Below are 25,452 nucleotides of genomic sequence, written 5' to 3'. Positions count from 1 at the left end.
TGCAAAGAAAGAAATTCATTTCACCTGCCTACACAAGCCTTCCCAGCTGACTTCATGCAGATGCTGGGTAGGCATGTCTGGAGGAGGTTAAAAAAAGGCAATTGCCACCTGGCCAAGAGCATAACTTTCAAATGGACGTGAAGTGAAACTTCAAAGGAGACATGTGCTGGGGCAGAAGCTGGGCTCAGAATATGCAGACAGGAGCAGCTGGCTGGCCATGGGCCCTAGCTTATTCCTGGCCCCAGGGACATATGGATGTGTTATGCTGGCTGTTGGAGGAAAACTGAGCAGTGCATTCTAGACCCGGGAATCTCAAGGTGCCTCTTTTTGCCTTCTGGAAGCAAACTGTCTTTGATCCTTTTTATGCCCTAAGCCATGCCAGAGCACCTCCACCTTTTAATGAATCGCACCATTTTCTTTCCAGGTACTCCACCTGTGAGTTGCCAGCAAGAGAGCCCTACAGCAGCATGATCCATTTCTAGTGCCAGCTTTATAGCCTGACAGATAAAATTGGCAAGCCAAAGCAAATACCTGTCAGTAGCATAAAACTGCTGACTCTGCAATTCTCTTAGACTGCTGTTCGTGAAGAGAGGGGAAAGAGTAGCTCAGGCACTATTTCACAGCCCTGTAGATTCATGACTTACTATGTAAGATCATGAAATGGAGACGTACTAGACTCCTAGGAAAGACTGTGTAAGAATGGGGGGAGCTGTAACCCCATCTTCTGACAGAAAGATAGCACAGAAAGGGAAGCTCAGCACTAGGATCCATGCCATAAATGTCGGCTGCTTTGCTGCATAAATCAAGATGGTTCCAATCTCCGTAAAGGAGATTTAGTTCAAATTCAGCCTTTGCTGTGAATTTTTTGCCAGCTTTTCTTTTGATGTAATAATTTCCCCCAACCCCTCTGTTTGACCGTGTCTCTCAAATCCAACCAATTCCTGTTCAGTGAGGGGACCATTTCTCCGGCACAAAGCCGGAGGCTGCCTTAATCCCAGGGAAGCCGGTGATGAGATGCTGAGAGGAGCCAACAGAGCTTTGTCGGCAATGAGAGTAAAGAACAGGCTTAGTCAGCCTCTTTAGTCATTTACCCTCCCTCTTGCCAGCTATTAGCTGCACCTTGGACTCAAAGAATGAGATTTTTCTAACGAAATTTTAGATGACAAAGAGCTGGTGGACTGATTCTGAGGATTCTTCATCCTCCGTACTGCTAGTGGGGAGAAACAGGCACCTCCAGGGGTAATTCATCTGACCTGCCTTAGATACCTGTCACGGGATGAGATGAATGTCCGGCTGGATATGTCCATATCTCTCCACTGGCTACAGGGGGAAGCTAGGGACACTAGCTTGGTTATAAACGCCATCATTTTAGCCCAGCTTTGTTAGGTCAGGCTATTCACAGCTGAACTGTTCAGGGTATCTGTTGGTGGAAGAGGCTGTGAGCTTCATCCAGACTGAAACCACTCCAGTCACAGCAATGACAGCTTGTGTTCATGGGAAGATGCCAGCCACGTTCCCCCCCTGCCTTGTAAAATGTCTTTGGTGCTTGCGCTAAGCCAATTCGTATATACCTGAGAGTCTGTCTTATGATGATGTGCAGTTTGAACTTCAAAGCAGAGTTGAACCTGAACTTGAGAGAGAGTGTAGACCCACAGAGGGGACAAGAAACCTGTAACAGGTACACTAGCCTCACACGGTGCTCTGCATTAGAGTTCAGTAGTGAAAACATGCACACATGAGCAAAAAATTGCTGAGAGGTACATGGAGCTTGGAAGTACACACAGCATCAGGTTATTTTACGGTGATATTTTTGTTCATTAACTCTCTGATCTTTCCACATGCTGCCATCTGTAGAAAGCACACATTGTACATATGGGATTTTTATTCATGCTGTCAGGGGGAGCTGGATTATTTCCAGTTATATCAGCTCCTTCCCTTCAATATTCAGGCAAAAAAATGGCTTTCTGTAGTACATTCTTGCTGGAGTTTCAAAATAATGTTCCTTTCCCTGTTGTTTTTCTGCATTTCTGTTTCATAAACATTGTTTTTTATCACCCTTATGTTCCCCGTTGCTTCTATCATGATTCGCACCATTTACTTCCTTGCTGGAACCACTGTTGTCAATAGAGCTGGTCAAATAAAGATAAAACCAACTTGGGAGTGAACATCAGGCCAGGCTCTGCTGATGTAAATCAGAGCTGAGCCAGCCTGTGGAAGTCTGCCAGTGGAGAGCCTGGTGCAGGCAGTCTGGGTTTTGTTAGGCTTAGGTTACCCACTATTCTCAGGAATTCAGAAGACCCCAGAGACTCTCCGTCCAGACGTAAAAATGAAATGACCATGTGTTCCAGAAGGAACTATTATTCATCCAGGAATGCATCGATTGGGAAGTTTGTGATTCAGTGGTGACAACACTCTAAGCTTAAACCGTTTCGGGCATTTAGAAAAGGAGCTGTGGAAATGCCAGGCAATCCGAGGGTGAACCTTGTGAGAAGGTGTGTAGCCTGCAAGAATTTCCCCATCTTGGAAATTAGAACAATGATGGTAATGGATTCTTCAGGGCACCTTCAAGACAAGGCAAGCAGCAAGACTCTGTGAAAGCCATTGTCTGCTTGGATTTCATCCTCTTGCAATCAGTATTCAGTTCCACTGCTGGGAGGCCAGACCACTTTTCCCACCTAGCAATGACATAGAGGAGCAGTAATCTTGACAAAATCTAAATAGAGGTATTTCTAGTAAACTGGAGGAGAAAACAATGACCAAGACAGCTTTTGCGGAGTTCATAAATCTACGTGCTGATAAATTACTTCAGAAAGTACATTGCACAGACACAGAATCCTAATTCACAAGGGGGAGCTGATGATAATGACTTCACAGGTTGTTGCTACCAGGGCATAGCCAGTCTATTTTTCTCTTTTATGGCCATCCGTTTTCAGGAATGCATCCATCAGGGAAAAATGCTTTCTAAACGTTGAATTTATTTGATGGCCAGCCAAGTGCCAGTGCCACATTGGCTGAAGCATGTGGCTCAGTAGCTAATATATAGATTAACAAAAGCTTCCTGCTCTGTTTCTTCCTCTTTGCTGGAGATGACGGGTTGAGCTCTGGACAGCCTGCCATTCATTCATAACATACTTCTTGGCTTACACGGTGATAAATTCCTTTCTGCTTTCATCCTGGCTTTTCCAAGAATTAGTAGAGAAACTTTCTGACTTGACTATGGTCCTCTCCAAGATAATTTTTGGTGATTAAATGGTGGATGAGCGATTGCTTCTGATTAATCAGACCTTCTGCCACTGCTCTAGATGACATTCTTCAAACGGTATCTTTGGGGATTAGGAAAAATGTTGGCATCACTGTTGCATTCACTGCTGGCTTTGCTTAATTGATAGCTCTAGTTTTGGACTGGTCTACACAAAAAAGCCCTCCAACTTGAGCAAAATTGTGTTTAAAACTCAAGATAGTTTGTTCATCAGCAGCGTATAATGTCCAAAAGCACTGAGAAAACAGCACTCATGAGCTGCTAATCAGACCGCTCTGCTAATGCTGTGATTTTGCACTGCGGACTCAACCACCCCAACAGCATGTAGCGGTGGGGTCACCCTGTCTGAAGCCAGCCCAGCTTAGTGCAGTAGCATGAGAGAAACACCTTCAGCCCAGTGCTGCTGTGGCCTCCCCACCGCTTACTGGTAAGAGACGTAATAAGCTGGACGTGCAGCTCTACCAGCTGAATGCATCCAAAATTCATGACTCAAAAATTCTAAAATTGGCTTTAACAAATCATGAGTTTAATTTTTCTTTTATTTGATTTTTCAGTGGTAGTTTGACATTTTTCTTCTTCACCTTCTCCTTCTAGTGTCTGGTCACCTGTGTAAATTATTTTGCTGATCTGGGAGGACTGTGAGAAGCTTATCTTTTATAAAGGAAAGCTGAGGCTTCTATGTACACAGAGAAATGAGGAACTGGGGAATGATGATATGTATCATTATCAGGAGACTTGTAAGAAAATAATAGTAGCTGACAGTGGTAGATTCAAGAAGATGTTTATAAGATAAATTACAGCAACAACTTTATTAGATCCACTGACTTAGAAATAAGAACAGATATATTTTCCCACCCAGGAGATGACACATTTTATGTCAGCTTCCAGTTTCGTGTACACATGGCTACTTGACAGCACTGGGTGTGAGGCTTATCTCTCTGCCTTCTACCTCTTTGAGCAGGGCTGCTTTGTTTCACGCATTTGCAAGCCAAGAGAAACATTGGTTATTAGTCTCTTGCTCCTGTTGCTGATTCTCAGGATGGAGCGAAGTCTAGGGTAGAGACATGTGAAGAATACAGCCAGGATTATTGAGCCACAAGCCCAATTCCTACTGCTAAATCGGTGACTAGCCAAGCACAGCCTAGGTAATGCAGAAAAGGGGACTGTGGTGCTCCGCTGTCCTGCTCAGCACTTTGTGCTTACACAAAAAACTCTCTGCTAGTAGGTCAAGTAAGTCCTAGATCTGTGCTCAAGCCAATGTTTTATTTAATCACAGTTGTATGACAAAATGAAATCTCAGCTCAGCATGAGCCAGAACTGAATTCTCTGTTTCAGAAAGACCAGAACCTCAGGCTATTTTTTATCATCGTTGTTGTTGCTGCTTCTAAAATATTTGAAGCCAAAGTCAGTGACCCGTCATCCTCCTTGTACAAATTCCTTTCCTTGCTGCTGTTCAATGCTAACATAGGACTGATTTCTTAAGGCCTCAAAATTTCTGAATCATCCTTATTTTGCCTGCAGTCCCCTCTTGTCCTCCCAAAAAACTGTCAGGTAAATGAAATTATCTCCATTGTGTGGATAGGCAAAGAAGCTAAAGATTGTTCAAGTGTTGTAGAAATTGCTAGTTTATTTATTGCTTCTACATCTTGATGAAGCCAGGTCTATACTTGCTGGAGCAATAGGTATGCTTAAATATGTAGTTTTAAGATACCAAACGTGTTATTTGTATGTACTGTTTCTACTTTATGTGGCATTGTTTTGTTCTGGTCCCTCAACCACTGGAGTCTGGGGATCATTCTGTTCCATCCCATTCTCTGCCTCAGCTCTTTTCATTAACTTGACCACCACAGGATTAAAAAACTTTTGAGATTTCATGATCACACTTTTCAGCCTCACGGGGTTAGCCTGAACAAGAAACTGCTCTTGGAAGGAGCAGAAACTCAGGCCTTTTTTTGCTGTTTTTGCTAAAAAGCCTTGAAACCCAGGGAAACCAGCCTGACAGAGTCAGAAGGCCATGCTGACCTTGGGCTTCGAAGAGAATTTCTCTGCAGGGTCCCTCAAGAGTGTGCAGAGAGAGGCATAGCAGGACTTTCCAGTTTGTGATGGTTTTTCCCCCGCTCATTGTAGGCCTGCATTAAAAAAAATGTGTGAAATGAATCAAAATATAACCATCATAAATAATTTCTGGCAACTCCTTTCAGGTACTCGAAGTTCATGCGATATCCTCAGAATTCTCCAGCTTGTTTAGATTGGCCTTATGTATTGAGTTTTGTGTTACGCTACTCTAAGACCAGCCTCTGGAGTTGGATAATAAAGAGAATAAAGTAAAATGCAAGTTGATCTTGTGCCCAGATGGCCAGAATATCTGAACCTATTCTGTCTTCAGACACGTTACAGATTAATACTCTCTTCAACACTAGGAGGTAAAATACTGTCAGCCTCATTGCTCAGGTAGGAAAATAGTGGCAAAAAGGTTTAAATTCACATGGAACTGCCCAGCACGACTTACTCCAAGGATTTCCAACTGGCCCCTGGAGCTGAAGGACCTCTGTCATCTCTGTCATGACTCACTGTGCTGGCAAGCAAGGAGGGACGGATGTTTTGGAAGGCCTGAACAGGGAACCAGGTATCCCACTCCCACAGCTTTTCAATGGGCGAGAAGAGAGATGTGAAAGGGTAAGCAAATCAAACTGTCCAGATTTTTAGAAATTGAAATCAGGCTCTCTAGAAGTATCACAGGCAGTTTCCTTAAACGTTCAGACTCAGTCTTTCAAAGCAACCATGTTGCACTCTGTATATCCACCTGATGAAACTAGTTTCTTGCTAATATCCCCGTAGGGGACAGAGGCTCCTTAGCTCACAGCCATCACTGCTTAAGAGCCATATGAACATGTTTCAGAAATATTTAAGCAGGGAAAAGGGAGAAAGGGAGCCAAGGCATTTCGAGAAAACTGGAGCCGCTTTGCCTGGCAGACTATGGCCTCAGTGCCATTCATCTACCTGATTTTATAGCCTTGCTTAATGATGAGCTGTGATATTTGATGAAGCCGTGAATCGATCTGAGATGACAGACTGATAGGGACGTATCAGATGGAAGGTAAATCTCCCTGACTGGCAGTCCTCAAAGCGGAAGGAGCTCTTCCTTTTCTCCACACTTTGTGCCCTTGCCAGCTGCAATTCAGGCCCAGGCCTTGATCTTTTGGAGGTAAAAGTCAGCCCTGATAAATATCTGAAGGGGAGGCTTCTTAACAATCTCTGGGCTTTGTGGGAAGTAGCAGGGCTGACTTGGTGCGTCAGCACAGAGGCCGCATCCTACTAAAGTCCTAGCATTCAGTGACAGGGAAATGATGTATCATAGGAATACAGGCATATGGAAGTTTTGGATGAAGCATTATCGAAGCAGTTTCTTTCAGTAAGATCAGTGCTCTTTCATTTTAATAAAATAATATTGCCATGAGACTATAAGAATTCAGAGCAATCAAACCACATTTCCCAGTCTTATCTCCAACGGTGTTTGCTGTCAGAGACTTAATCATGTTGTGTTTTATTATGTTGCATTAGCGTGACTCTTCAAAGTAAAATGTTCCACCTCTAAAATTCAGAATATGGGAATAAGATACAGAATTTCTGAATGCCCATTATTATGGGGAAAGATGATGTAAAAGGCAAAGCAAATTCAGCATGTTCAATTTAGAAGAGACAATGGAACCAGCAAATGGAGTTACTGGTTATAAATGGGTTAAAAAATCTGAAGTTATGGCTTTCATTTTTAGCTGTGGTTGGACCATCTCACTTGGAGTTGTATGTGAATTATTTGGCTTGTTGGAGAAAGCGCTTGTGAAACTCATTCGATCGAGTGAAGCAGGACTTGAACAAAGTGTCTGTAACAGTCTCCTTTTTCTGTAAAATTTCTGAACTAGAACACAGCTGACAAATTCTGAGGTAGCTCAGTAAAAAACAGGATCAGATTATTGCCAGACACCACGGAATGACCCCTCTCTGAAAAGCCATGTTACTCCACCATGTTGTGAGCTGAACGCTTAAATTAGTTCAGGGCCCTTTTGCAGTTTCATATTTAACTGCTGGTCTGAAATGTTTCTGTCTTGCAGCCTCTGTAGATATATAGCTGATATTCTGAGAAATGTTAGTATGTTGTACTGCTATATACTGCCCCATTTCAACTGCTGATAAAGAAATGTGAGTCTGTGCTATATCATATAAACTCTCATGTTTATGGAGATGGTGAGAGAGAGGTTGCTATGCAAAATCAAAGGGAAATATCTCTTTCTAATAACGATCAAAATGTCTCAACACATAGTTTTACAATCGGCAAGTTATTAGCTCCTTCAGACAGAATTGCTGTCAGTGTTACGTGGATGTTTGTGCTGGGAGAGAGTCGCTCACCCATTTCAGTTTCTGAGGAGCAGCACAGTCCACCAAGAGGGACTGTTATCTTACAGATGTGAATTTGTTCCTTAGGAGGAAGGAAACGAAGGAAGGAGAGGAGAATGCGTGGAATGCAGATTAACTTACAGCATGGATGAAACAGGAATAGTTGTTAGCAAAAGAAAAGGAAGGACCAAAATAGTGTCTGTCTTAATGCACCTTTCTACACCTGTATTTTCAAAGGTTTTCCTGAATATTTTTCCTTTACTATTTTAATATTTAATTAAAACCGTCATCGTAGTAATAACAACCACAAGATGGGGGTGTTTCCGGCTAACTTGGTAATAACTCTATCCTCAGCTAATAAACTTCGGTGCTGAATATTCCAACACCGCCTTTTAGAATTTATTTTGTCTATGATACGGTTATTGCATCCCATAAACAAGAAGCATCCTCAAGTTACCATTATAATAAAACTGTTACAATGCAGTGCTTTTTATATAGGAATTACGGAATGTGCTTTTGCATGACTGAAAATTTATATATTTAGTTCACAGATTTATATCCAGTTTTTTTACTGGCATTTTCAAGTGCAAAACTACTGTACTTTGGGTATGTGAACACACGTTAGTGTGCCATGATGTTCCAGTACTGGGCAGATAAACAAAGTATATGCTATATGGTTAGCTAGGTACTTTGGAATCCTTTAGGGAGAAAGCCTTGGTTCAGAGATAATATGTAGATTATTACTATTTCCTGAATAAACAGCAGATTTTCTCCATCCAGGCTTGCTTCCTTTCATTGAGTAAGGCTGGAGAAAAAGTAGAACATGTCCTGTTAGTGACAGAGTTTGGGCATCTGGATATGTTGAATGTTTTTCCTACACTTTGCAAACTGCGTGCTAATGCTATAGCTGCAAAAAGCACAATGACTTTACTGACCCAGATGGCTTTTATTTAAAGCCAACTGGGAAAGAAAGAAGACAGAAGGGAAAAACTTACTCCAGCAAGGAGGAAGGAGAGTGCGACCTCTGAAGCAATTTTGATGTGCCGGGTGGCCTTCACTTGAGACTGTGACGTGAAGGAAATCGTGGGGTGAGCCGTAGGGCCTCCATTAGAGCTCAGGAGAGAGGTGCTGAGGGCACGTGCCAGCGGAGGGGCAGCAGTGCCCTGGCCAGCATGGCTTGTGCAGCTCGTGCCCTGGGGTGCCCACGGGAGAGCAATGCCCTCTCCCCACCGCTTGCACTCCTGCGGCCATCTCGTTTCACAGCCTGGGGGGGGCTGTGGAGCCAGCGCTCCCTTCCCAGCCTGCTGCGTGGAAACACTCTCATCCAACCTTTGTCCTATCTTAGCATCAGTCTGCACAATCTCCATACCTCGTACCAACTGTCTAGGGAGCTGCTTTCTACAAAATCCCAGCCCACGGGCGGAGCTCTGGATACCAGGGATGAAACCTGTAAGATTTCAGGAAAGGAGAAGAACAGCTGCTTGCATTCACTCGCATCCCTGTCATATGCTTTGTGATGATGTGCATCAAACGCAAAACAGCTGAACTCAGAAAAGTAAATTCATGGGGGTCCTCCAAAGTGTGGCAGGCTGTGCCTGGGCTGCAGGGTGGGTTGTGAGGCAGAAGACTGCCTCACGCATGGAGGCTCTGCTCGTCATCGCTCTGAACTGCAAGGCTTTCAGGTCCTCCACACTAGATGCAAAATGGGGACAGGACCTGGCCAAATGAGAGAGCCTTCCCACTTGCACTGGTGTGAACGGCAAAATGCCAAGACTGTGGCAACCCACGTCCCACGCACCGTCAGTACGCTTTCAGAGCATGTGGACATGAGACGCAGAGCGTGCACGCTGCATCCAGCAGTGTCACTGGGGAGCGGCCTGTCAGTTCAGATCTTGGCATGAAACACTGGAGCATCAGGGATTCCTCTGTCATCCACTGGTGAAACCGAGGAATAACTCAGTCACAGCGTGTTTCATCTGCATGAGGTAATTATGTCGCAGAGAAGTGCTCCGGAGGGAGAGGAAATCTCTGTCTGCTGGTGAAGGAGAGAGTGTGTAGGAACAGTGAGAACCTTATTTGCATTAACCTTTCTACCCAAGATCGCTTGAGTGACATTTTATGAGTAACCACAACTTACTGTGAACTCAGAAGTGGTTAGAGAGTAAAATTGAACTGAGCAAACAGGAAATCAAAGAGGGTCAAAGAGAGTTGCAAATGAGAAAGTATTGTCTGTAAGGGCACCCCAGGGAAGTAATTAGACCAAAAATTCTGGGTGGGATATAGCTGATGGTATTATTTCTTTTTGTGAACAGCCCCAATTATTTGATCCCAGCCCTTGTGCTGCCAGTGTACATACAGGTACTTGAAGTTGAGTGAGCCCACTGGTATTCAGATCCTCTTCCCAAGTAACACAGTATTATAAATTTGCTTTGAAGTTTGACACAATGCTTTTTTCCTAACCTTTTTTTTTTGGTACAATATTACCTTTTCTTAAAGAAAAAAAAAAAAGAAAACCAAACCTGGGGTAGAGGGGGAAAGAAGTTCAAGGTTTTATTTTTCTTTCCATTTTCACTCCTCTGCATCCTCTTTCTATCACTTTCTGTCCATTTTGAATGAGAAAAAGGTGATAAGGAAAACAATTAGTAATTAAAAAGGAGAGACATGAAATGGAAAATATTTATGAAATTGTGCAAATGTTGGAAATTCTTTTTTTCATGACAGTTTATGGAATTTCACAATCTCCTCTCCCTCATCCTCTTCTTTTTTCATTAACTCTACATGTGCAAGACCCCCAACCCCCAGAAAGACGAGGTCGAGCAGTTAATTTAGTGTCAGAGCAAAGAGCACCATCAGCCTATTTTCTAGGTGCAAGGAAGGATCTGAAGATATCCTAGCCACAAGCAGGGCCCTCCAGCTGCTGTAACCACCAAGACTGTGACCAACAGCAAAACTCCCAGGAAAGTAAAACTACTTGTTCTTGTCCTCCGTTTGCTACGTCAGTTAATTGTCTATGGATAGGCTATCTGGACGTGCATTAGAAAGTAGTCAGTGTGTCTAGAGATACCACTTTTAAACTAGAAATCCTTGGGTATTCATCCTCGCGGTATTCATAAGAAAGACTCACCCAAGTAGCTACTGCTGTCTAAAGAGGATTTATTTTTCTATAAAAAAAAAAAGCTCTGTCTCTCCTGCAAACACTGTATAAAATAGTGGCCTACCACTTACTGTCTTGCTTTACAATGCTTTTCTGGTATACTTTACAGTAGACAATAAAGAGGCCAAACATGAGAAAAAAACAATAGGTGTGAATGCCACTGCTGCAGAGTACAGAACAGGCAGAAGGGAGACGTGGAAGGACTCTGTAACAGGTTAATAAAATCCAGTATGCTACATGATGTGTTTTTAAGTACACTGTACAGGAGAGTTGTGGTCCAGTGGGGAAAGTCTGGGATGGGGAGTTCAAAGGCATGATTCCTGTCAGCCTTGTGGAAGTGCTCTGCAACTTCAGCAATTCATGTAACGTTTTTGTACTTTGTTTTCGTGTGCATGTATTGGTTTAGTGCTGTTTAGCCTCCTTTGAGAGTAAGCAATGAAAACTACAGTATAATTCAGGGCTTGGAGGAAATATTTCAATCAATATTTCAAAACAACGTGCCGATTTTCGTTTCTTTGAGACTTAAAATGTCATTTTGCATTTTTTTATTCCATAAAACAAGAGAAACTAACTTGAGCAGAAACTTCATGAGAGCTAATTTGCTATCATTATTTTCATAGGCCATGTAATTTGATTTTTAAAATATTATTTAGTTAAAAAAATGAAAGAGAATTTAAAAAATCAATTCAAAATGGAAATAGTAATTTCATCTCATAATTTCGAAATTATACTGAAAATACATATCTTGTGTCTGGCGTTATCTCTGAGAGGACTGAAATGTTTCATTAGAAGTTGTATCTTCCCATAACAGAAAATTTTAAAAATGCATTAATATATGCCTTTCACTGAAACCACAGCTTTGCATGGGAGCTTTTGATATTCAGTCTGCACTGCCATAAGCAGTGTTTCATTTCAGCAGTAAGAAATGTTTTCTGGCTGTGAGTATGCTCATACACACAAACCTATTCCACGAAAGAGTCTTCCACACCCTCCATGCATACACAGAGCACAGTCTGAGCAAAGCCAAGAGCTGGCTCGGTACATACATGGTTGCACACATAGGGCGCGAGCATCGTTCCTGATTTTAGGGAGCAGCAGAGCCTGTATTTCACTCTTAATCCCTCCTCCATAAAATATTACCGACAGTAATTTGCTGGCTCCACTCCCTGCTGTGTCCTCGCAGGTCTAGATAGGAGCTCCCCGGCATAAAGGTTGCTTCTCTACTATGTACACGTGCAGTGCCAAGCACAACTGCACATGAATACACTGCTGGAGCTTCTGGCTGTACTGTAGTAACTGGGATGCTAATAATAGCCTTGGTATAACTCCACATTCATTTTTTGGCCAGGAGAAGCAGTACAGCCTAGATGATAAGGCATCCGTCAGTGCTCTAGACTATATTCCCAGTTCTGAAATTACCGTTGAGTGATTTTTATTCAAATGAAATAATTTCTCCTCACATCTATTACCTTCTTAAAGTGTATGGGCAGCTCTTTAAAAGTGTTTGGGTATCTGAATACAAATGATACGAAACTGGGAGGAGCGGTTATACACCACAAGGTTGTGCTGCCATTCAGGGGGACCACGACAGGCTGGAGGAATGGTCACAGAGGCACCCCATGGAGTTCAAGAAAGGGAAGTTTGTTTGGCCGTTCCTGATCCTCATGCTTGACAAGAAGTGTACATAGGAGAGGTGGAATAAGGAAGCAGAACAGGCCCTAGAAGAACAAAGCAAGATGAGAGTTTTGGGTGTCCTGATACCAGCAGTTGAACGCTGCCCATGCTTTTCTCTGGTGTTTGGAGGGCAACGAAAGGGCCAGGCATTGCAGATGAATCATGGCAGGCTAATATTGCTACAAATCACCATTGCTGTGCTCTCACCGCCGATGGTATGATGAAAAGCCCCAAATTGATTTATCACATGGTGATCCATCTCACCTCCCTTGCTCTTCAGCACATAAATCACTGTAGCCATTCAATGGGACATACTGCTTCAGTGTTCAAAGTCACTCGCGGCTGCTCAGGGCACATCCACCACCCAGATCAGCAGGTGTATTAACAGTCTGCTCAGCGCTACGAGCTGCCTCCTCCCTCCTACTGTACCTCGTGCCCACTTTTCCCACCCTCTCATGCTCACACCTAGAATTTGGAGGTATGGAGGGGTTAACAGTAGTAGCTCAACTCCAGGGAGAAGGACAATTATAGTTTGTATTGTTCTGGTGACTCTTCGTTATAGGAGGGAAGTAATGACATTGGAAAGCCTCAGAGCAGTAGGTGTGCGCACGGTGGGTTTATCTAAGAACGTAGCAACTGTCAGATTCCCTTCTTGCCATGTCTCCCATCAGCTAATGCACCATGTGTTCCTGTACTGTAAGATGCACAACTTTATCTGCCCATATATATAAAAATATGTTACTTTGAGGGGGGATTCCTCTGCCCTAAGTTATATGTTTATTTTTTAGGTGTGTAAACATGAGCTAATCACCGTAAACTCATTGTAGAGTCAGTGGGAAGAAACAGGCTCCTGCAACAGGGAGTTGTTCCCATAGTCAGACAGCCACCTCAGTTGGGTCAAAATAATTTCCTTTTGAAGGTACCACTGACTTCAGAGTAACTAGCAGATACATAGACACGTCCCTGTTAGACATCTGAAATGAGAGGAGATTAATTCTGATTATTTTCTGAATGCTTTGCTTGGACTTCACTTGTAATTTTCTACCAGTGTTTTTCAAGGAGAATGAAAACCCACCCAAGAAGCGCTACACCTGCTAAAAGGGTGGGTGAATAATGATTTAATTACTGCCAGTGCGCAGTCTGTACGCACTTCAAGGCAGCACTGGAAGGAGGTTGCCAGCTGCCTTCTTTTGCTTCCCAATTAATAAAGGGTAAATGATACTTAGATAGATGCTGCTGTGCCTTGGGTTAGTCCTTGGAAGCTGATATTCCTTGCCTCTTTGTTAGCGGATTCAGATATCCAGCCTTGTTTTTCAGCAGTGACTATCCCAGAAGATAATTCAACTGTTGCTGCATAGACTCCTGAATTTTTAAAGATACATGAAAGTGTTGTGCCTTCAACAAACACGTCTATCACTGTGGTTACAGTGATGTGATTCATATCAGTTCTCATTAATTTGAAAAAAATTAAGCTTTGAAAACATTAGGGAAAAATATTAATCAAATAATCATTTGAAAATGTGCTGCAAAATAAATCTAAAGCATTCATCTGACTAATGTTATTTGACCAGTTTGAGTGATCAGCTGCAAATTTGCAGATCATAGTAATTATTAACAACTCTAGGAACAAGCAGTGAGCATAATCAATATGGCTGAGGAGATAGTAACAATAACGAAGGGTTGTGTTTCTCCTGCGTGTTTTATTTGAGGATCTCATAGGCACACACAATGAGTGCTTGCTTGGCACTAACTGCTGGGACACAAGGCACAGACCTGTAAAGAAAGCTGCACAGAGATGGGGAAAGATTAAGCTGTTTACCCGAGGTCATGTGACAAATCAATGAAAAAAAAGAGTGGAATCATTCTGTGCCAGGTCAAGTTTGCCCAGGCATCCTGCATTCCTTGCTCTCTCTTCTGCCTCTCTTAATCAGACTGTCTGGCTGGGGAACAACACGAAACAATAGGATTTATAACATGCCCCAAATAGTACACTTTACTGGCAGATGGTTTGCAGGCAGAATGGGTCAAAATACTTAGTGCAGCTGACAAGCGGGAAGTGTGGCTTTTATTTGTGTTTGTGTCAGCAAAAGCCCTTTGGAGCCATGAACCTGATATGCATAAAGGTCCCGAGCTGTCTTGTATAAGCCCTCACCTAAGTTAAAAGCGGTCATTGCCAGGTGCTCACCACGATCAGTGGAAAGAGAGGGAGGGGCGAGGTTCATCTGAGCCACAGCGTTGCACGCCCCACACCCAGGCAATGCGGTAGTGCTGGTTCTGCAGGGATCCGCGAGCTGCTCGCCTCACACGTGCTGTGCTGCGCAGGCACCCAGCTTGGGCCTGAAACACCCCTGATTGCTCAGGTTCGGGGTCGTGTCCAGCCCATCATGTTGATGTGGTACCAATACCAGCTGAGCTGGCAACATGAGTGGGTCTCCTCACCACCCTCTGTGGCATCAGCACTAAGGTGCCCAGCTGGCTTAGGTCCATAAAGCAAACCTCCACCACAGCAATGGTAGAGAAATTTGGGGTGGGGGAATAATCTCCTGTCATTCAGCCTCTCCCATGTAGTTGCTTATTGTTCAGGTTAACCGTCACTCAGGAACAATACAGGTTGCAACGGCAGCTGGATATATTGTGGCAAAGCGAGACACCTTCCTTTATTAACTCCGAGATAATCTCTGACTTCACCCTTCAGAGACATGTATTAATATTCTACTTGGAAAGACAGAAAGAAAATCAATAGACCGGAAAGCTCAGCGTGTTGTTTGTGGCAGCCAAGAGGGATTCATTTGCCTTATGACGCTTTGTTGTGAAAGATGGTTACTTTGTGCTGTTCGGAGGAGGCCCATCCAGCAAAATTAAGATCTTTATTGGGAGAAGTCATGACAGATTTCATGAGGGCAGCAGTTTTAGGAGAGGCATCCAGCAAGGAGATCGCAGCACCTTCTTCTTGCCATTACGAGCTGTGGCAGCTTGTGGCTATTCATTTGCTCAGTAGCTCTTTGCTTGTGCTCCAAATCCCTGTAAACAGTGGTCATGTTGGCAATAGCAATAGTTGATCAAATCCAATTCAGTTACTGTAGCTTGATGAGTTACCACTTCTCCGCCAGACCACGGTGAGTGACTGCATTCGTACTCTAGTCATTGCAGCTCCAAAGTAAAATCCATTGATTTAACCCATTGCTCATTAAACCATGGTGACTTGATTGCCTGTCACCATCCATACTCTCGGAGTACAGCATATTGGTTTTGGTTTAATGAATGACCTGAGCTGTCCTTTCTTTAATGAAACAGAGGACCAGCATCCTTCTCTGGACCCTCTGTCAGTTGTTCCACTGCTCTGTACATAGCACTACAAGTGAACCTTGTAAAAAGACAGGGGTGAGGTGCAAAGCATTTCTTCTTTAATATTAATTTGAAAGCTGAGCAACAGACTGGCCTCTGCATTTCCAACATTGGTGCACAGCAACTTTTTAAACCACTTCCACTTTCTGCAGCCCCTCCTGTATTATTTCCTATTATTATTCATTGAGAAAATTCCACCTGAATCATGCCTGAATTCTAACCAGCGTAATTAGGTTCTGCTTCCTTTTTGCAGAGAATAAAGCAGCCTCTTTGGTTCTTGATCTAAATTCTGAGGTGAGGTTTTGCTGTGTATTTATAAAAATTTGCTTTTCTCTGCTGAGGCAGCCCTGTTTGAACATTAAAGAGATGATTCAATCTAATCTAATCTAATCTATCTGCCTACATTTCTTCCTTCAAACCTGCTTTTTTTTGTCAGTTTGCCTGCTAAATGAACCTTCCCAATTGAAACAATGCAGAAAATACTTACTAAGGAAGTACCTTCTATTTTAGAGGAACAAACGATACAAAGAAAGCACCAGAAGACTATGCTGTCATTCAGATTTGTCTGCCCCCGCCTTTTGGCAGGGCAAATAATTCTCAAAAGCAAACCACATTACATTTGAGAAATACAGTTGCTTAACAACTGGAGTTACCATTTCATCCCCCCACCCCAAATATATGTGCTCAGTCATTGGCAAACTGCTGCAGGCTTCAGTGATATACTGCATAACACAGTGCATTTATTGACCAGAACAGAAGACCATGTCCAAGAATACGAAGTTTTATTGATTTGTTTTCTTGTAGACGGTATTTTCCCCTGAAAGCTGCAACATGATCATGATTTGTTTTCATCTCTAACTTTTATATATTTATTGATTTAGGATGGGGGAAACAAAAAGGAGAATTGAAGTTTGGTCTTCAGATCTGTCCTTTGTTGTGTTTGCCAAGAACTTGAGAGCTTTGAGAAAGAATATAAATTCATAACCACAGTTATTTGGGTATCATTCCTAGTGCACGGTGGAAAATGTTCCCAAGTAATTCATTAAAGATGTTTTGTCTATGCCAAGGCAGGGAACACATAATATCCCCTTGCCAACCAGACATTTACTTAAGGTCACCCTACCCGCTTACAAATCTAGAGAGCAGCGTAAGCCTCCCCAAGCCTGCTTCTTGAAGGTCCTCAGTTCTCTAGGAATTGTACAGCCACTCAGAAACACGGAAGAATATGGACTTGTGAGAAAACAGAAGTTTTACAATTAGGTCCTAATCAAAGTCATGATGCTCCTGGGAAGATAGTTTGTTTATTCAGATCATTGCACATAAGCCAATGTATTGATCCAGTATAGAAAATTTTCCTTGCTGTATGACTTCTGCAATAGGTGGCTGGAAGAAGAAAGCTGTGTCTAGGGCAAGTGTGGCCTAAAACATCAGACTGGAAACGGCCTTCAGTGGACTCAGATTGGCTATGCAGGTTCTAGCACTCCTGTCCAGAAAAAAGAAATTAACCCTGATTTTGTTTCACAGGACTTTGAGGTTTCAAATTTTCTTTTCTTTCCAGTGAAGAACAAATCCAGAATATTTTCTTGACACACAATTTTGCAAATTTTTCTGTCTGCTATCTCTTTTTCTTTCTAGCACTTTCTCCCTCTTTGGTGAGAAATGTCAAGCTCCAGAAAATTTCCCATCAAAATCCATCCTCAAAACCAATATAATTCTATAAGGGAAGTTGACTACAGCAGCACAGCATATTGTGATGACAGTACATTGCAGTGGAAATGTTCTGACTAGCAGGCTTCCTACTGCAACTTCAAAATGATGTAGACAGCCTCAGGGAAATCAAATGTAGGAATTTTGCCAGCTAGTGACCAAGTAAGTAAAACACTCAATTTTGGCCTTTGCTTCCCTAAGAGTGAATAGTGAACTAAAGTTACCAGTCATCAGCTGGAAAATAAACTCTTTAAAAAAAGTAATGCATTCATGGAACAGAACACCTCAGCCTGTTGTGCAGAGATGGGTGATTCAAAGCCCAGAGGAAACAATTTCAGTCATCACATCTGGCCTGCTGGAAAAAGAAAGAAAGAACATCCTCTGCGACTGTCTGCATCATCCCAGCAGCTCCTTGTTCTGCCGGAGCAGACTTTTCGGAGCGAGGCCGAGCTCTGATTCTGTCAAAAGCAGCGGTAGTAACGACTGGTCGTGGAGGAAAGCTGCATCCACACGCTGGATGCGTGGAGATGAGAAACAAACAAGGCTGTTGCGCAGGACTGGCTCCAGGCACAGCGGCAGCATGGGCTGTCCTGTATCTTGTCACTTTAGCAATAAGGACAAAACAATTTCCCAAAGCTAGCTATCACTAATACGAAATCTTCATCCTGCTGAAACACACAGGGCTTGTACATTCACCAACAGCACATTTGCTTTGTACACAGGTCTTCGCTGTCCTTGGATGAGGTCACTTGGTCTCAGGTTGGGATTGAGCAAAAATCAAAAGGGACAGCTCACATTTTTACTGCCTAAGGGAGATGGACGTGCAGCTCCTGTTAACCCAGATAAGACAGTGATGGCCAAAACTCCTAGGCAGCCTACCTGTTCCCTTAGAAGGCTTTGCAAATGAAAATGTCAGCTATTATTTCCTGGGCTGGTACAGCCAAGGGAACATCTGGGTCCAGCGACTCTGCCACTGACCTGCTGAGTGACCCATGGCGCTGTGTTCCTTGCCAGTTTCTGTGGGCAGGACAACATCCTACCCATGTTCATGGTCGTGATAAATAGCTGGGGACTGGCACCACTCTGTGTGGCACCGGTGACCTTCTAGTGTTGGCTCAGTTGTAATGAGATGCCGAGAACATTGCTACAGCTGTGACCAGAGGTGAATACTTGCATTTTTTTAGTCAGAGGTCCCAGGTTTGATTCCTATTGCCAAAAGGCTGCTGAGGGACATTTTCAAAGAGCTCAGATATCCTCTGATGGAAGATGTTATTTGAGTATAAAGCTGCCTTATTATCCTCTGCACGGTTGAGAAGCAGGTGCACAAACCTCCATCCAAAAAATGTTTGCATGTAATTGGCATCACCTGTGGAGACAAAGCAATCATTTTGGAGGTGGGAACAAAGGAAATAGAAAGTACGCCTTTCTGCTCACAAAGCAACTAGGTGCATCTCTGCAAGAAAAGATCATCCTAAGCTAACCAAATGGCTACTTTTGATAAGCCCTCTTTGCTAATATATAGCATATCCAGCAATCAGTGCAGACTGTGTTTTTCATCATTGAAAATCGCTTGATGCAAAAAAAAATAAAAATTAAGTGAGACAGTATTATATCTCACTTAAAACTCCATGAAAATTTTGGCTGTGCTTTTTAATGTGATAATGTTAATTAAACTGTGCTCTCATGTTCTGAAGTCTTATAAAATGTCTTGGAAAGGATAAAAAATAATAGTAGAAATAAAATTGGGCTATTTATCTACCAGGAGATTAAAGGGCTTCTTGTTTCCTTTGTGAATTTAGATTTCCAGAATTAAATGAGTGTGAAGTAATGATATTTTTCAGCAGAATCATTATCATTTTTATTGCAATGGAAAGTATGCAGCATTCCATTGTTATTGTACTTAACTCACCTAATTGTACCTCTCCACTCACCAAGCACATCCACCGCACAGCGATGGACTCTGCGCTCATGTGGCGAACAGTTCACGTAATCCAGTCCTTTCCTTCAAGTTATTGCCAATATGTGTTTTTCTGAACTGTTCTTTCATGGGGTGCTTCAGGTAGTAGGTGCAACGCTATTAGCTACTTAAATATCAATCAGACTGGCCCGCAAATGTTTTTTTTTAATCTCTACAAGACCTGTTTTTATACTACATACCATACTTATGAAGTATAACACATTAAAGATATACTTAAGAAACAGTTCATCATACAAATATACAAAATACAAATGCACTCACATAGATAGGCACAGGTGTTGAAGCAGAAATATGGATGTTCTACTACAAAGCCTGTAGATGTCCTTTTGATAAAGTAATTACTACATTGCAGTTGCATTCAGAAAAGTGACAGCAGACAATATGGAAGGGATGGTGCGTGCTCTGTCTTTGTGTCTGCTGGCCTGTCTGTCTATATAAAGGCACATTCACCTGCCACTTAAATACATCTGTAATAGAGCGTAGCAGCTGTTTAACTGGGCATAGTGACGCTACAGAAAAAGCATGCGAAGAAGAAAAGACTTATGATCCAGATCCCTAGCTGGTGAAAGCTAATGATTTACTTGATAACGATGTAGACAGACATTGCCCACTCTCCAGCTGAGACTGTTTTTTCAGTCTGGCACAGGTAGATGCCTTTGAGTCAGGGCACCAGCATGGGCACACCTTGTGCTTGTGAGTTGTCGCGAATGAGTGGTTTAGAGGCCGCTTAAAGAATCACCGTCAAAGAAATTAGCAGAAAGTGATTTTAATAGAGATTTATAAAGGTGCGACCTAATAGGATTCGATGGCAAAGTTCACTCTATTACTTATTACACGGGTGAAATATATAAAGAAAATCGTCTAAGGGTTTATATTTTAGGAACAGTCTAGGTTTCATTCACAATTTAGCAACACTTAATTATCAACTAATCATTAACAAACTTTAGTAACACTTAATCATCAACTATTCACTATTTGCAAAGTAGGTTAGTAAGTCTACTACAATCACAACTTAATTACAGATTATGCTTACTATTAGTGCACACACAGAGAAATATATATATATTATGTACAGAAGGTATACCTGTTAAAAATTCCCCTCGATTTCAGTGAAGAAATACTCACGTCGAATGTCTAGGCATTCCCTCTCAACGGGCGAACGGTTGAGCTTCGAAAGGGACTCACCCAGGACCCAGCGGTCCTCCGAATATCGTAGGCCTGAAAGATCGCAAGCTCTGAGAGGCGTCCCACTCAGAGGGAGATGCTGGGTGCAGCCCGCTGCGGTCCAGGAGAGCTCAAAGGGCCTCACTTAGGACCACCGTTTATAGGCTCACAAATGGTTGGCTTTAGTCATCCGTAAATTTCCACTCTGGCCACAGTCCCAGGTGGTAATTACTAAAGAATTCTCAAGGTTTTGGTGGTGTTCTGCTGGACACCCGGGCCAGGCAGTAGGAGGATGTTCCCAGCCTCAGCTATGCAGAGCCTCTGATACAGTCAAGGAGCGCTCAACTGCCGGACTCAATACACCAAGGCCGAGGTTTCATGGAAATTTCTGAGATCAACAAGCGGCCCAGATCAACAAGTGGCCCAGGGAAGAAGGGGGGGTATGAATGCACCACCACAGAGTCAAAGCCACGCCATTTGCAGTCTGTAAAGACAGCTCCTGATATGTTGACAGCTGAAAGCACCCTAATAAGAACAAGTAGTGAGCATTTTCCAGCCATTTTATATACATTTTAAGGCCACTTTCCCATACATTTGAGTAGAGGAGAGAACTACTTCAGGGCAGCCCTGTTTCAGCTAATGGGGCCATTCAGCAGGACAGAGCTTAAATCCAACTCCTCATCACACATTAATGCCTCTCCATTCAAATGCCCATTTTATGGAAGTAAAGGGAGAGGAGGAAGACTCTGAAGGGAATCGTGGTCCCAATGACAGGGATGAGAATTCTTGTATTACTTTCAGCGTGGCCAGGCTTTCTCCTTGCACAGCAGTATGTTCACAAGCCTCTGCTTTTCTCTAACCAGTGGACATAGCTGCGTCTCACTGGCTGTCCCCCGTTGCCTCCCTGTAGTATTGGAGGTAGGATGAACAGTCAATGAAGCATTAACGTCATTTGTCTCAGCCTAGGATTAGGGTACCAAGAAAGGGAAATCCAAGGCATACTGTAAAAGAGAAGAGCTTCTGTTTTCTTTCTAAACACTTGCCTTCGATTTTCTAGTCATCAGTTCTTTGAGAGAGGTACTGAAAGGTAGTAGGTATTGGGTTGTCCTGGTTATCGGTTGGGACCTTTAAGAACAACTGAGAAACGAGTAAGGGTGATAATAATGTGATAAGTCTCGCTGTGAAGTATAGTGAGGATTTTTCTGCAAAATTCCAGATTTCTAGAAGCATCTGAAATTTGGAGCGATTATAGCAAATATATATGTCCTTTCGCTGGTGGAGATGTTCATTTGTCACGGTACAGAATGGTGTTTGGAGCAATCATTGTACAGCTCCACGCCTTGAAGTCAGTTTATGGCAGAATTTGGAGCGTGATGTCCAGGAAGTATGTATCCCTATTAGCCTGACCCAATGTTGCCATCTGTATTTTCCTTCCTTCTTAGCTATCTGCTTTGATTTGTCAGTCATTGACCTTTTAAGATTTATCCATTAAAATTTTTAATCCTGGAGTGACAGCTACTCTGGGCACAAACCTAATATGAAGCTGTTTGTTCATCTCTCAGACTGGGAGCAGAAAAATAACAGCGCATAGTCTGGGACCTCCAGAGAGGTGCAATAAAACTGCGGAATCATCTTGTAAACTGAAGAAGAAATCTCTTCTGATAACATATATTTGTCAGCCTGACATTCTTTATTGTTCTTCAAAGTCCAAACTATAATGGGGACTTTGGGGCCAGGAGACTTTATGATGACAAGTCAGGGATGGGTCAAAAGTTCTCTGCCCTCAAGGCTTTTGATGCTGCTTTTCCTGCCACTCCATACACAAAAGAGAGGAAGTGACACTGGAGAGATATTATATTATAAAGAATATGCTTCTTGGGTTTCTTCTGGCTTTTCTCTGATAAACATCAGAGCAAGCAGGCTCCCTCTACTTCTGACTCTCCCTCCATGCTCCTTAAATTGTATTGGAAGATGAAATATTTGTTTAGAGGAGAGACTGGCCCAGAAATTATGATTCAGGATCACAGTCTTAACGGTGGGCTTTAATTGGTTTGGCAAGGTGCATACTATGAGTTTTAGTGACAGAGGCAGTGAACCAGAACGAATTTTCCTGTAATACCAAGATTTCAAAATGCTTTTGCAATTCATGAAGCTGTAAGCACTGCTCAACGTAAAACGTGTTTTATAAGACTAGGCGATTTTTTTCCCTCCCTCTCTCTCAAAGAAAGTGTCAAAGGCTTCTGAAGCTGAGCATCCACAGAGTAGGGAAGGCCTGGGACTGATCTCAGTGGTCCAGATGTAAATCAGAAGTGACAACAATGAAGTCAGTGATGTGACGTTGGTGGAGGGTTAAGGTCGGTGCAAGTGGCGCTGGGCGATGCGAGTGCGTGGGGAGGTACACGTGGCCATTTGCCCCATGCAAAATTCAGCTCCAGCAGCAGCGTGTCTGCGCTACGGGAGTGCCCTGTGAAACCAGCTGGGTGAGGTGTGGAGGTGGAAACCAAAGTCCTGCTAAGAAAGTGCTTCTCCCCTGCTGGCAGGTGTGAGAGCAGGAGGGATGCTCCGCTGATGCTATGGGGTATTGGTGGCTATTTGGTTATCTGTGCTGAATTTGGAATGTGAGTATTCTAAGGGAGACTTGCTCCGAGCTTGACGTCTGTGGTACGTAGGGAGAGGGTTTAGATCCTGGGGAGAGCACTGAGAGTTTTCAGGGTGCAGAATCAGGGGGAGCTGGACAGAATACTGTAGAAAGAACTGTCAGGATGTTTTGGGTGAAGCCCGTGGGTGAAGATTGCTGCATTAACCCCCTCAGGACATCCCCTGCAGCCTCACATCCAGCCGTTGTCGGATTTCTTTCCCCTGCAGTCTTTCATCTTGATAGCACAGTATGAGGCTCAGCAGTTGTAATCTGGCTGCACTGCAGCTCACTCCATCGGTAGGCCCGTACCTGTGGGACACCTAGGCTCAAATCCCTATCTGGTTCCTATTGGAATGATTCTATACGTGTAAGTCATTACCTGTAGTAAAAGCCTCCAAGACAGACTTCTTCCCAGTGTCTCCAAATGTCTGAAGGATTTGCTGGGGCTAAGGGAGGGTTGGCTTCAAATCTCTGCTCAGCATCGGGCTGCAGAGGTGGTGAGCCTGTCTGCCCCATGCACACAGGGGCTGTAGCCTCCGTCCTGATGGTGATTTTGCATCCTTTCCTTGGTCTGAAGGTATCTTCAATGGCAGCCAAGACATAGCCACAGGATGGACTTGGTACCCATTCCACCTTAAAAGAAATGTGTTCTTCATGTCCTGGAAAGCATGTTTCCCTGCAGGACAGGAGGGCAAGGACTCCTTGGTATTCCTTTCCTTCCTCCCCAGAGGTGAAGGAGTCTTCCTCTCACCGCCAGCTCAGTTAACCCGGAGGACAGCACGTACCCTTTGCTCATTATACCTTAAAGTGTTATCAGCATTTTTGAAAACCTCATTTCCAATGTTTTCTGTGGTGGTATCTGTGCACCAAGCAACGAATAGCTAAAACCTTATATCCACTTTTAATCACACTAAATCAATGCACCATAAGGGGGAGGTTTAAAACCAATTTTTTATGCACCGCTGCTTACATTGAAAAGACTCATTACAACTGAAATCAATCAATACAGCCTGTAACTCTAAAGTAACTCCTGGATTGAATCAATGACGCTAATGAAGATGGGGGGTTGGAAGGATAGAACAATGAGAGGGAGTGGGAAGGTGTTAAACAAAACAAAGCCTTTTTGAAATATTTTGCCTTTCTTCTAAGACAGAAACAGCCTCCTTCAGTGTGTTAGGCTGTAATTTAGAAAGAATTTTCCGGGTCTGTAGAGGTCCCTTTTCAGATGAGATATTGCACAAGGACCACAAGAGGGCAATGGAGATTGGAGACAGAGCCATGCCCAGGCTCTGTGGAGCACAGATGTTGCCTCCTTGCTCTGCCCACCTTCCTCCAGCACCCAAAAAAATGCCATTCTCCGCCATGTAGAGAAAAAGATGAAGTGTGACAATAAGAGCGCTTGGGTTTCCAGGACTGCTTTTTTTGAATCAATGAGACATTATTACAAATAAAACATATGTCTGCTTTGTAGCTAATGCTATCTAAATCGCATTAAGCCCCTAGCAGCCTGTATGGTCTGTATATGTATTCTTAGAAAGGTGCGTGGAAGCGGTATTGATCTTTTGACTAAGTGTCCTAATGAAATACAAATCTGCTATCATTTAGAGAGCCATCTGTCATGATGAGACATAAAAAATGCTACAAGCAGAACAATAACTATAATTCAATTTGAGAATCCAACCTACTCTCAGCAGGCGCAAAGCATCCAGCCCCAGCCCTTGGCCTCTGGGATCGATTCTGTTTACTGTGTTAAACTTCGTCAAAGGGTAATAAAGAAATCAATCAATAAGGTATTAAAGAAATTTCCAATTATGGGTAAGGTACTTGTTGCAGAAGACCTCTTTAGCCCAGTGTGGTGATTTAAAATCCATCTACATGGCTCAAGTTTTCTAGCAAGTGGCAGAGTAATTTAATGCTTGTGGTGTTATATTGTCCAACATAATGGTAAACTGCTAAAAAAGAAGTAGTGCACAACTGCTGAGAAGGAAACTAGTGACAGCAGGTTAATGGAGAGGTCATTGTCCTAATACTCTCCAGGCCACTGGTGATGCAGGGCTCCCCTACCTGAGAAGTTTCAGGAAAGTTAATCCAAATTAACTTCTCAAGTGGGTTGGTTAAATCATATTAGTCACCTTTATGGA

The sequence above is a fragment of the Calonectris borealis genome, chromosome 25, assembly GCF_964195595.1.
Source record: "Calonectris borealis chromosome 25, bCalBor7.hap1.2, whole genome shotgun sequence".
NCBI lineage: Eukaryota > Metazoa > Chordata > Aves > Procellariiformes > Procellariidae > Calonectris > Calonectris borealis.
The sequence above is the reverse complement of the archived record's forward strand: the minus strand, read 5'-3'. Positions refer to the sequence as shown.